This window comes from Miscanthus floridulus, unplaced genomic scaffold (assembly GCF_019320115.1).
Source record: "Miscanthus floridulus cultivar M001 unplaced genomic scaffold, ASM1932011v1 fs_875_2_3, whole genome shotgun sequence".
NCBI classification, from domain to species: Eukaryota; Viridiplantae; Streptophyta; class Magnoliopsida; order Poales; family Poaceae; genus Miscanthus; species Miscanthus floridulus.
Genome location: NW_027097382.1, coordinates 38,714 through 52,573, shown reverse-complemented (window position 1 = coordinate 52,573; position 13,860 = coordinate 38,714). Strand labels below are relative to the sequence as shown.

Below are 13,860 nucleotides of genomic sequence, written 5' to 3'. Positions count from 1 at the left end.
AAGTCTGACCTCTAGTTTGTCTATGAGTATCTATCATGACTTATACTTTGTCTGTAAGGCTACATCAATTAGGTCTGACCTCTTGCAAGTTTTGTATAAGTTAGTTATCGTCAGTTAATTGTAAGGTTGCATCGGTCTGGCTCATATCTCTTACAATTACTGATACAAGTTATCCTCGATTCATATCAAAATTTATATGGTTGCGTAGGTCCAACTCGTATCTCATATAAATTTTCATACGGATTAGTTATCGGTTAAATCTATTAAGATTGGTAGGGTTTCCTTGCTGTTTTTAATATATTTGTTAGTTATCGATCTTGTTATAATTAATACCCTTACTATTTGTAACAAAATCACCCCTTGTCCGATTAATATTGAAACGAATCGGCTTTATATCTCTTTAAATCATCGTCTAGTTGCTTTACCTCGTTTATACCTTGTTGTGATGATGGTTTTGGATAGCTCAGCCGCTTTAGTCCAATCTTGATCGAATATAGCATGTGGTCAAGGCACGTTTAACCCTAGGTAAGCTTGTTAGTTGACGAAATCTGGTCTAGAACTGCTATTATGGCTGTAATCGATCTGGTCGACCCCCACTGTCAGCACTATAGATTGGAAATCATCAGGTAGTAAGCCTTGCTTATGGTCAAACATAGTCTATGGTTGCATGCTATTCTGCATCGGCTATTTAGCCGATCACTTGTGCTTTCACAATTGTAACACGTTTTAATGATTCCATTAAGCACGTATAGATTCATATTCTTTGAAGATTTAATCTACTATCTTTATAATGGATGCATCAGTCTGGCTCAAACCCCACTGTTATAGTTAATAGGTTAGATTCGATAGGTGTATGGATTTATCCATGTTTAATAGTCGAGTGTTTGCATGTTGCGAGTCTTCTTTCACTAGAATCGGCTGTTTTAGCCAATAGCCTGCCATTGAGAATATATATTGGCTATTCCTATGCTTTTACTTGTTTCTACCTTGGTTAAAAGCTAATATGTTTCTCAATTAATATGAATGCTCTCACGCCTATTTTTTACATCTTTAGCATGTTTTTGTGATCATCGACTAAGTTAGATCTATGCAATTGAGTAAATGATAATTGCCGATATGCTTGTTTTTGCTTATCATGCATTATGAACATGCTGGATATCGACTCTCTAGTCGATAGCCTTATTTCATCGGCTACTTAGCCGCACATTTGGAACTATCTGGACAAACACCGCCATGTTCCACCTTAAATTACTGATCAATCTTGTCTCCTTGTCAATTACAGGGTTAAATTGACTGGCACGCCCTAGGTCACGACCATCTGGTCTAGTGTCCTCCTAAGTCCGGGGAGAGCTCGGGATCTGCTTCACGCGGTTTCTCTTTGGCTTTCTTCGTGTGTTGGCGGTGTCACTTTTTATCATCGACATACTCTTGGCATGCCCGGTGGGACCACAATCATCAACATGGACAACGAAGCGATTCTCAAGGTCAACCTTGAAGACCTTCCTAATGATCAGAAGGCGCTCATTGAGCAGGCGGTGGAGGAGTTCTATAAGAAGTGTCTGTTGTCTTATAGCAGGACGCATGATTCAGTCATCCAGAAGACTCCCCTACCAAGCGTCCTCCTGCATGGACAAAGTGAAGATGTTGAAGCAAGAACTACTGCCCATTTGGTCCATAAGATTGTTCATGAAGCCTTTACAAATCACAATAAGGTGTTAACCAACATAATTGGCAATGTTATGAAGGAAGTTTTCTTTGGAGGGCCAGTTGATCAGGTAGGACCGTCATATTTCAATGGCTATAATCTTTCGACTATTGGAAGTAGTGTGCCTAGTTCTAATCAATAGCCGAATGGTGGGTAGTATCAGCAGCCACCAACACAGCAGCTTCTAGGAGGACAAGCTCAAGATCAAACCCTACAAGCAGCAGGGGGCAAGGTCAAGCCCTACCAATGGCAGGGGGCAAGGTCAAATGACAGGGGCAACCGCCAGCATAGTAGTCACCAAGTGCCCCTGTCACATAGATAGTTCAGCAGCCTACTACACAAAACCAAGTGTATTCAGTCCAGCAGCTAACCTCACCAATCACTCAACAGGTTGTGCAACGGCCGGCTCAGGGAAGATTCAATACTTCCTACCAGACGCCTCAGTCGGCCCATAAAATTGCACCATCAGTTCAGAGGATCATCAAGAATGTTGATCCAAACAACTTCAATAGTTTATTGCAAGGATATGCGACTCATAATGCTTAGATCGACTATCCAGAAGGATATCACCTGGTTTCTGATGCTAGTATGAACAAGCTTATGCCACACCCAGGGTATCACAATCCTTACAGTTATAATGCGCAACAACTCCAGCAATCTCAGGTCCAAGGACAACAGTCTCCGGCTGAGGGTCAACAAGTTCAAGCACAAGGCTGTCAAGCTCAAACTCAAGGGTAGCCAAGAAGAGAAGTCACTGGCATGGATGCTAATGAGTTCATCAATAGGATAGCTGCTATGATGCAAAGCCAGTTTGGTCTAAGGCCTAAAGGACAGGTTGGCTTGTACCAGCGCCCATACCTGGCCTAGTATGATATTGTGTAGCTCCCTCCATGCTATAGAGTCCCAAACTTCTCCAAATTTACCAGGATAGATGAGATGACAACCATGGAGCATATCAGCCGCTATCACGTTCAGCATGGAGATGCATCTGTTGAGGAAGCACATAAAGTTAGATTCTTTCCCTTGTCCCTGTCTAGACCGGCCTTCAATTAGTTTTCATCACTAGAGCCAAATTCGATCAATGGATGGGCCAATTTGGAGAACAAGTTCCATGCATACTTTTATAATGGGATGAGAGAGAAGAAGATTATAGACTTAACAAGCATGAGGCAAAAGAATAATGAGTCAGGCTCTGAATTCATTCAAAGTTTCAGAGAAGTAAGGAGCCGTTGCTACTCATTGAATCTGTCTAATGGCCAATTGGCCAAATTGACCCTTCAAGGGATGTCTTCATTAATTAGAGAGAAATTTAATGGCCAAGAGTTTGAGAGTTTGGCCCATTTAGTTTAGAGGGTGTCTACTTTTGAGAGTCAACATCGGTCCCTATGCAAAGGGAAATATTTGAAAGGTACTCTTGATATGTCTGATCCATATGATGCAGACTCTGATGGGGACAATCCAGAAGTTGCAACCGTCGAGTGGACATGGGGCAAGGCTCCTGTATCTTGTCCATGGGTGAGAGGACTAGAAAATGCCTCTGATTTTGATGTCAAGAAGGCTGATAAGATCTTTGACTTGCTGCTAGAGAAGAAGCAGTTGAGATTACCTGCAATCATGTGATCCCTTTGGCTGAGTAACTTAAAGGGAAGAAATACTGCAAGTTTCACAATGCTACTAATCATAACACTAATGAGTGCAGAATCTTCCGCTTACATATTTAGAAGGCCATTAAGCAAGGGAAGATCAAGTTTAAGCCGGCCAAGAAACCGGTAATGGACATAGGTGAGCATCCTTTTCCAGAAGTGCATATGGTGGAGTTTTAGTTGGCCAAAGGGAAGACAAAGGTCTTGACATCGACTAAGGCTAGAGAAGATGGGTCAGTCGACCCCACAGTTCAAATATTGGCTAATGAGTATAAGAAAGCTGAGCAACAACGCGATCAATAAAAGAGCCGATACGAGCAAGGTGAAACATCCAAAGCAGATGCTATGTGTCCTCTTGTGACTTCTAGAATCTTGTTGAACAAGTGGCAACACCAAAAGGAGAAGGACTACCAGTGCTGGCTTGAAGAAGAAGAATAAGAGCGTCAATGCGCGGAAGAAAGGCATGAAAGAGAATAAGCTGAGTTACACTAGAATTGTCCTTTCTTTAGGCACTGCTAGAACAAAAGTTTGGAATTGCCCACAAGACATAACTGCCCAGAGTGTAGTAATAAGTATTTAGAATTCTAGCAATCTCAAGCCAACTGCCGGTCCATCGATAAACGTTTGAATTATCAATCTAACGACATGGATCGGCACGTAAAAAATGAAGGAGTTCATGATCGGCTAGGCAAGCATGTGTATGATCAGAGCTGGGCCAATCATGATGAAGAGAAAGAGTATGCTTGGCAAAAGGGCCAATGGTGTCCAAGAGGTCTAACAAGGAGCTAGAAAAGAAGAGTTCAACGCTTGAGGAACAGAGAGTTAGAAGCTCAAAAATATAGTAGACCTCAGACATGGCGCGTCAAGCAAACAGCCGATAAGGGTAAGCCATCGGCTAATATTGATATGGTCTTCATCTTACCTATAGAATTCAGAGCTCCCTCCAAGTACAAACAAGAAGAATCTGATGGAGAAGAGTATGATGAAGAAGAATTGGGAGAAGCAGTGGCTCAGCTAACCCTCCAGTCCCAACAAGCTATATTTGACAAACCATCTCGGCATCGGCACTTAAAAGCTTTATACATGGGAAGCTAATGACCAAGATGTTAGTCGATGGAGGTGTTGTGGTCAACTTAATGCCTTATACTACATTCCGCAAGCTTGGAAAAGGTCTTGGAGATTTGCTTGAAACTAATATGATGCTAAAGGACTTCGGTGGCAATGCATCTAGACCCGGGGGCCAGTTAACGTCGAATTGACGATTGAGAGTAAGACCCTACCTACTACTTTCTTCATCATCAATGGTAAAGGAACATACAATCTGCTCCTTGGTTGTGACTGGATCCACGCTAATTGTTGCATCTCTTCAACAATGCACCAATGCCTTATCTAGTGGCGGGGTGATAACGTTGAAGTTGTTCAAGCCGATACGTCTGTAAGCATAGCAACCACTGATCCAGCCTAATGGGAATTTGAAGATTGCGAGTGCTTCTCTAGTAGAGTCTGGGAAGGCGGCGTTATCAAAATCAACGATGAACACCAATAGCCGATCCAAGCAATCGGCTCTAAGAGTTTATTTTGATGATTCCTCCAGTTGGTCATCGCGGAACGGCTAAACATTTCCCCTATGAATGAGTTTGTCAGAATATAGCCGTTTTGTTTCGAGGAGTCAGGATTGGATCTGAACACACACATTTGAACGAAGCTTGATGGCCAAAGATTGTTGGAGTTTTGTAACAAGTGATTTAATACTTAAATCATCATTGGCTATTTTATAAACATTTTTGTTACCGAGTTTTTAGCTCTGGTGATTAAGATTAGTGCTCAAGTGTGATCAATTTTGGACCATCGCCAGATTGACAACCGATACTAGCAAAGTATCACCTTTAGAACAAAAAATAATAATCCTAATTCGACTTGGAAAGGTAAAAGCCGGTGCGGCACGCATCGCCTATAGCGCAAAAAATTTAAAAAGAAAATAAATCATGGGATTGATTCGGAGGAGCGTCAACAGCAGCACAAAATCGTCTCTAAAAGCTTTCATGTAGATCAGGCAAAAAAATAAACACGAAGCCAATCAAGAAATTTTATTTCATAACCCTAGTTACAAACTAAGGGCCGAGGAAGACTTTGTTCATAACTTCTTCGGCCGGGGTTATGTTTGTCACGGTGTCGGTGGCTCCCTCGAAGTCCTCCACCAGCTCCTGGTAGTCGTCGGGGTTTTTGCCGTCTGGATAGCTGGGCTGCAACGAACGGAGGTTGTGTCCAAAGCGCATCTGGGCTATCACTAGAGCGATGGCAGCTCCATGATAGACACCGTGATGGGCCACCTCCCTGGCACGGATGGGTATGTCCTGGAGGCAGCTCTCCAGTGTGTCTCCCCGAGCGTTCAGGGCACCGGCGGCGTCGTTCGCTGCCAACTCGAGGGCCTCCAATTGCTGCGTCAGGACTGCAATAAAACAAAATCATCAAGAAAAGGCTAGCAAGACAAGATTATCAAAAGAACAGGGTTTCTTGAAGATCTTACCGACAACCTTGGCATCCGATTCCGCCAGTTGTGCCTGGTCTGAATTGGCTTCCCCCTCCGCGGCAGCAAGGGAAGCCTAGGAGGTGTTCAAGGCAAACTCCAACTGACCGTTCACCCGAGTTGCCTCAGAATAACGATTGACCGCTGCGTTCCACTCACAACAAAAACACTGGACGTCATCGCCGTTGTAGGAGTCAGCGGAGTTGGAAGATGAGCCCGCTGCCGATTGGGCGTACTGAACGGCACCGGAAGGACCCACTAGCAAACGGCGAGCGCTGACATGGGAGATGGCTCTACAAACCGAGGAACAAGTCAGTTAGGGTGAAAAATCGAAAGATATGTGTGATTCAAGTTTACCCCTGAAGGCGGAGGCGTTGGCGCATAGGAAGCTCCTCCTCTGGGACGTTGTCGGCCGAGCACTTGCCACGATCCATCCCTCCAGAAGATAGGTTTTAGATCTAAAGGTGAAAAGAAGTGGTGCAACGACAAAGGGTAGAGGCAAGTGCGGATGTAATTTTTCAGTTGCCTCCTAAGGATGTATTTATAGCCAGAGAAGGCGTCGGTAGATTTCTCAAGCCATGTCAGATTAAAGCGCGGTTAATGGAAGGCGAGAGGCCATTCCAAGATCGAGAAAGCCATGCGCGGTCAAGTGAAAAGATGGCAATTGCAGGGATCATGGACGCGAAATTTTCATTTAGACGGCTTTTTACAGTATCACTTAGTTCCAGATCACGGACGTGAAAGTTGTTCATTACAGCTTTGTGTCTCCACTTGGATCCGAAGGCCTAGCCCTAGCAGTTGGCTAAGTTCAATCAACTAAAATAAGATCGACTAAATGGCTATAACGGTCTGAGTCCCACTAATGAGAAGAATTGGTTGCTGGTACGATAGCCGAACGACGACGCAATGGTTCATGCAGTACAGGATGAAGGGTCGTGTCGGCTAAATACTTATAAAAAGTACTCCATCCATGCTCAAAAATAAAGTCATTTTCGATAGCAACACGGTCTCCAAAATATTACTTTGACTCCTTGTTTTCATAAAAATATTTATCAAAAAGTGATATATGTATATTTTTTTGAAAATATTTTTCAAGACAAATCTATTTATATGGCTTTAACATTTCCAAACTCAACAACTTAAAAGTTATTCATGATTTATATTCTCAATGTTGGACTCAAATCTTGTCCAAAATAATTTTATTTTTCTAGTAGGGAAGGAATACTGTGAAGACAGGAGTGCGTAAAAGTTAAGATTACATATTCAAGGCCGACCGGACTGCATTCAGAGCATCTAGATGGATAGCATCAACCTTAGCAATCAGCCGATTATCTTTAGCAGTTGATCCAGGGATGACATTGTTTTTCTGATCACGGATGGCCACAAGCTCATTATGCCTGGAGGTCATCTCTGCTTTTTTCTGGTCCGTTGCCTTGGGAAGCTGAATAAGGTTTGCTTCTTCAATCTGAATCGAAGCATCGATCCCCTCCAACCTCATCAGCAGCTGCTACCGTTCAGTCTTTAAATGGCTCAGTTTCTCCTGGATCCTGGAAGGGGCGCTCTTCAGACCATCAATTAATCCCTTCAGCCTGAGCATTTCCTACTTGGTTGACTCTTCTCGAGTGTCCAAAGTGTTCTGAGCCTCACGATCAGCTAACCTCCGCTTGGTTTGTGTAACTTTGGAAGTCTGACCTTCAATGAAGGCAGTAGGCAATAGGACAACAAGGAGATCCTGATCTAGTTCCCCCTGATAGCCAGGATGATGTCCTGAAGGCGCTTCGCGTCGCAGACTAGATTGGTTGTCTTTTTCCAAATATGGTAGCATTGATTGTAGCCGATCCCTTGTTATGGTTGACAGAGCAGGTTCTTCTGGGGAGGCTTTGGAGGCAGAATAGCTTACTTTGCCTTCTTCTATGTAACCTTTGATTTCGAAAGAGAAGACGCTCAGAGAAGGTGGGCTTTGTACCTACAAAAAATATAGTCAGAATTAGAACAACAAGGATGCTTGATTCCTGGATCATTATAAGACTACTGATACCTTTTTCGCTGGAGATGGAGGGACAGCTGACGATGTGCCCATGTCATCATGGCTTCTTAGACCCTACCCAAGCCAAGGATTATCTTACAATACAAATCGAGAATTTGGACAGAGAGATGCGGCATGTCGATGTTGAGTTTTACCATCAATGAGTTGAGGATGTGGGACATCTTCAGGTTCATCATCACCGGCTGACTGGTCAGCACTTTGGCTGGATTCTTGATCGTTGGTAGCACCGGGGATCGGCCCTAACTCAAGGTTCACATCTAAGAGGGGAGAAGAGCTTAGAATCCAAGAACTACAAAGAGGGGAGAAGAGCTTACCGTTGACCTCTCGATGGCCATCACGAGCTCCTTCATTAGGAGAATTGACAGCACTCGTCTCAGCGTTCCTAGCGTTGTCCTCCTCCTAATCCCCAATCAGCTAAAGGGCAAGTGATCAACAAGATTAATGAGATAGGCTAAAGGTAGCAGAGAGTTATTTTACCAAAGTAGTCGATGTCCTTGGGGAGCCCTGTTCATGATCTGGATCTCCGGATAGAATTAGCAGAGAAAAGTTGCTCATGATTATCCAAACCCGGCACAATCAAAGGCTAGTTCCCAAGAAGCACCTCTGTCCCTCCTTTTGACGAAGTATTCGGAATCTGCTCTTCAGCTTCGTCACCAGCGTCCGATTGGGGCTTGGCCAGAAAAGAGGGTTGGTCAGTTCTAAAAAACTTAAGATCATTAATAATAGGAAAACTTACTCCGATGATGGCATCAGCAAAAGATGATAAACGCTGCTCATCGGCTATCATCTCAACGGCTGCCGAAGCCTGAATTTGCAAAATCATGAGTTATCATTGAAGAAATGATTGGGATCTACAAATTCGGTGATCTATGCTATAGATATGCTAAGACACCCACTTGGGAAGCTGATGAAGATCCTGGATTTCTGCGCGCACGCTTCCGTGTCGTGATTTTAGCAGAGTGACCCTTTGGAGCCTTGCACTTTCGCACCGTAATAGGCTGCACGATCACAGGACCAGCTTGTGTTTTTAGGACGGCCTTTAGAGTAGGTGCTCGACATCCCATTCTCAGGTTTGGACACCAGACAGCATATTTAATCGGCCGATTGCTCCTACTGACCATGGGAGGAGTAGAATCCAAGTCCTACGAACGATATGATAATAAGCATTGCGTCGGCCATATGGAAGAAAAGTTGTAGAGAATGAGCAAATATTTACCTCAGTCTCGGATTGGAAACTTGGATCCAGTGACTGGCAGAAGGGTGTGACTGAATGGCAAAAGAAATGTTGAGCCCATTCCTGCCACCAGGCATCAAATAAATTCGAGGAAAAGGGGTCGCACTTCCATCCTTCAGCATTGATAGGAGGCAAATCATCTTCAAACCGCCAAATTCTCTGGAATTCCAATGGTTGGTTGACGGCTTCTCTCGACCTCAGCTTGTCTACGAAGAACAGCCCGGGGGGCAGTTGCTCGAAGCCGAGTTGGCGAGCGGCAATGGAAGGATTGTAGAATTCATAAGATGTCGGTGGCTTCTCTCGACCATGCCTGAATTCTATGAGGAGCATCTCTAGTTTGACTATATATTGGAAAATTGCAGTCGAAGGTTCATCCAAACAGGTAGTCTCGAACCTAAAAGAAATCAGGAGCTCAAATTTGGCGATCTCTAGATAGACAAACCAAGTTAGGACTTCATCTGAAAGCCCATTATAAAACCCTTTGAAGAACTGACCAGTGCTCCAATCAATCAAAATAGCCGATGCAGCCTCACCAAAAGACTGACGTCGACATAATTTATCTTCTTCATTCAAGATCTTCTCCTTGGCCTCTAAGTAGTTTAAGGAAGGAAAGCTCAAAGTTCTAAGGTCATTAACTGTAACTTTCTGCATGTGCAGATTCAGCCACATCTGCAAAAGCCACCATGGTCCGCTAATTGTGCCAATTGGCTTGTTCATCGTTAATTTTGATGATACTTGATGCATCAAGTGGTACAAGGATCCAAGCAAGCATTTTCCTAAGGGAATGTTAGCACCATGGGACAACTGCTCTGCCAGATACCAATAATTAACAGTTGAGCTGCACGTGGACCCATAGAAGAGATACTTTTCTAGGCACACGTTCGAAAAGGTGGCATGTTCCTTGAGGTCGGCGTTCCTGTTCTGAGTCCGTTTGTGGGCAGTGATGTAGCCTCCCAACCCCCCAGATCTGATGCTCTGGACCTTATGCTCTGGTTTACCAATGAGGTTGTAAGGTTGGAGGAGCCCTGTGATTCTGAGGCCAGTTAACATATGAATATCGGCCAGAGTAACTGTCATTGGTCCATGACCAAATATGAAGGCGTTGAAAGCATTGGACCAAAAGTAGGAGGTGGATCTCAGCAGAGGTTCATTCTTCTTTATATTCGATAGAGAGAGAGCTATACATTGATCCAGGTTGTAAGTTATCCATCTGGCTTGATGAGTCTTGGTCACTTTGAGATACTAGTCTCTCCATCCATCAAGAGGAAGTGGCTAGGCCCTGAAAGTTTTATCCCACACCGAGGTACTCATGGTAGACTGCTTGAAAGGAAGCCTATTTGTCTCTAAGTTAATGAGCTCGGTTGGATCTGGGTCGCCTATTAGACCCAAAAAGTAAGCGTTTTCAACATTGGTTGGGATCAAGATTTCAGTTTTGAGATCCTAAAACCAGAGAGAGCAGATCTATAAGCTGAAGATTAGGCAAGGATCGAGGAGCAATTAGTGAAGAAGGTCTCTGAGTCATACCTCTGAAACAAAGTTGACAGTCGCTATCAAGCTTAGGGAAGTAGATCCAGATCTCCGAGCAAGCATTGGTGCTGCGCCACCAAGTTGAACTGTTGCCCCCAAGGTTCCATGAAGAACAGTAGGATCTTTGCAAAGATTGGGGTTTTGGATTCACTAGGGTTTGGCGCTCAAGAAGATTGCGACGGCTGGCTAGCGAAGCGAAAAGGGGAATATAGCCGGAACGACTAAGTGAAGAAGGTAGGGGCAATTTTGAGAATATAATGAAAACTCTAGCCTAGAGTTAGAAGCCGAGTGAAGGTTTCAGAGTGGATGCATGACGCGTGCAACGGTTGCAAGAGGTAATTTTGGAATAAAATAATTTTATCCAAAAATTGGGGGGCATGTATTGACACCAAAATTTGGTTCGGGATAAGAAGACTCTGGGGTCGGAATTTATCAAGGAAAGTCGAAATATTTAGCAAGATTGGCTAACTGAATTGCCATCAGAATCGACTGAATAAGATGATGTCATCGTCGCACAAGAATGGGCTCTATTGGTAGGGACGACAAGACATGAAGCAAGAAGACACGTCGGACTTCATAGAAGGGAAAGATTGAGGTCTAAGTTATCACAGTATTAGAAAGGTTTTGTTTTCTTTTCCAAGTTTTGTGATCGGTCTTGTTCGACCAAGACTCGTAGTCAAGCCTCAGGTATAAATATTGAACCTCGGCTATTGTAATAGACATCTCCGCGATCAATCAAAAACCAGTGCCTTTACTTTTCGGCTTATGCCACCCCTTAGGAGTAGGAGTAGAGTAGATTTTGGCGAGTTCTTCGGCAAGCAGGGCTGCTATCGATTAAGTTTGACCTTCGGTTTGTTTGTGAGTATCCGTCACGACTTATACTTTGTTTGTATGGCTGCATCGGTTAGGTCTGACCTCTTGTAAGCTTTGTATAAGTGAGTTATCGTCAGTTAATTGTAAGGTTGCATCGGTCTAGCTCATATCTCTTACAATTACTGATACAAGTTATCCTCGATTCGTATCAAAATTTGTACGGTTGCATCTGTCCGGCTCGTATCTCATACAAATTTTGATACGGAATAGTTATCGGTTAAATCTATTAAGATTGGTAGGGTTTCCTTGCTATTTTTAATAGATTTGCTAGTTATCATTCTTATTATAATTAGTACCCTTACTATTTGTAACAAAATCACCCCCTGCCCGGCTGATTAAGATTAAAACGAATCGGCTTTATATCTCTTTAAATCATCGTCTAGTTGCTTTACCTCGTTTATACCTTGCTGTGATGATGGTTTTGGATAGCCCAGCCACTTTACCCCAATCATGATCGAATATAGCATGTGGTTAAGGCACGTTTAACCCTAGGTAAGCTTGCTAGTTGATGAAATTTGGTCTAGAACTGTTATTATGGTAGCCATCGATCTGGTCGACCCCCACTGTTTGCACTATAGATTGGAAATCATCAGGTAGTAAGTCTTGCTTATGGTCAAACATAGTCTTTGGCTGCATGCTATGTCTACATTGGCTGTTTTGCTAATCGCTTGTGCTTTCACGATCATAACATGTTTTCATGTTCCATTAAGCGCGTATAGATTCGTATTCTTTGAAGATTGAATCTACTATATTTATCATGGATGCATTAGTCCCGCTCGAACCCCACTGTTAGAGATAATAGGTTAGATTCAATAGGTGTATGGATTTATCCATGTTTAATAGTCGAGTGTTTGCATGTTGTGAGTCTTCTTTCACTGGAATCGACTATTTTAGCCAATAGCCTACCCATTGAGAATATATATTGGCTATTCCTGTGCTTTTACTTGTTTTTGCCTTGTTTAAAAGCTAATATGTTTCTCAATTAATATGAATGCTCTCACACCTATCTTTTTACATCTTTAGCATGTTTCCGTGATCATCGGCTAAGTTAGATCTATGCAGTGGAGTAAATGATAAGTGCCAATATGCTGGTTTTTGCTTATCATGCATTACGAACATATTAGATATTGACTCTCTAGTTGATAGCATTATTTCATCGGCTACTTAGCCGCACATTTGGAACTGTTTGGACAAACACCGGCATGTTCCACCTTAAATTACTGATCAATCTTGTCTCCTTGTCAATTACAGAGTTAAATTCACTAGCACGCCCTAGGTCACGACCATCAGGTCTAGTGTCCTCCTAAGTCCGGGGAGAGCTCGGGATCTACTCTATGCGGTTTCTCTCGGCTTGCTTTGTGTGCCAGTGGTGTCACTTTTTGCCATCGATAGATGTTATCCACTCTGCTCCTCATGAAGTGTAAATTGCATTAGCCTTGAAAGACTTTTGCATTTTGTGTTCTTCTGAGTAACCACTTCGTGACTCATGTAGTATTAGTTGTAGCCCTCGGATCACTATGATAGGTTAGCATAATGTATTGCAGTGATTGATTAGAGCCCCTTACACGTTGCGCCTGAATGCAGTCTGCTCTTAGAAAATTTTTCGATCATGTAGCCCCCGAGTGCCCTGGTAGGTCAGTGTGACCTGTCGGGGTGCTCAGTTTAAGCCTAGGGACATACCGATTGTAGTTTGACTTTTGTGATGTAGTCGACCACTTCTTCCTAATGGGTTGGTGGTCGCACCGTCCGTGAGATGTTCCTTAGTATAAGGCTGCTTTTTTAGGCGCAGAACCATTGCAACAAGTCGATGTTCTAGGTGTTCGTGAATACTTCACCTTTCACGGTTGCCAGCTTGTATGTTCCCGACTTTAGTACTTCGGCCACGATGAATGGCCCTTCCCAAGGAGGCGAAAACTTGTTTTCCCCCTTGGTCGATTGTACCCAACGCAAGACTAAATCGCCTTGCATGAAGTTTAGTGGTCGAACGTTCTTACAATGTTACTTGCGTAGCTGCTGTTGGTATTTTGCGGAGTGGACGAGTGTCATTCCGTGGTGCTCGTTGAGCCTATCAAGGGAATCCTGTAAGGATTCCTCTACTGTGTCCTTGTCATAGGCATGTACTCAGGGAGAGGCATAGCTAATCTCCTTAGGAAGTACCGCGTCTGTGTTGTAGATGAGGAAAAAGGGGGTGAACCCCGTCGGTCTGGTAGGAGTGGTCCGTAGGCCCTACAGAACTGGCTAGAGCTCCTGGACACCTCTACCCTCGAACTTCTTGAAGATTCAAGGTTTGAGGCCCCGAAGAAT

General features: G+C 43.5%; 1 long non-coding RNA gene across 1 annotated transcript; it reads right to left on the bottom strand.

Moving 5' to 3' along the window:
* Positions 1–7,708: 7,708 nt before the first annotated feature.
* Positions 7,709–8,129, bottom strand: LOC136533379 (uncharacterized). The gene is made up of 3 exons (XR_010778471.1): positions 8,057–8,129; positions 7,914–7,976; positions 7,709–7,841 (listed from the first exon to the last, which is right to left on the bottom strand). It is a non-coding gene; the product is annotated as an uncharacterized lncRNA (long non-coding RNA).
* Positions 8,130–13,860: the final 5,731 nt, after the last annotated feature.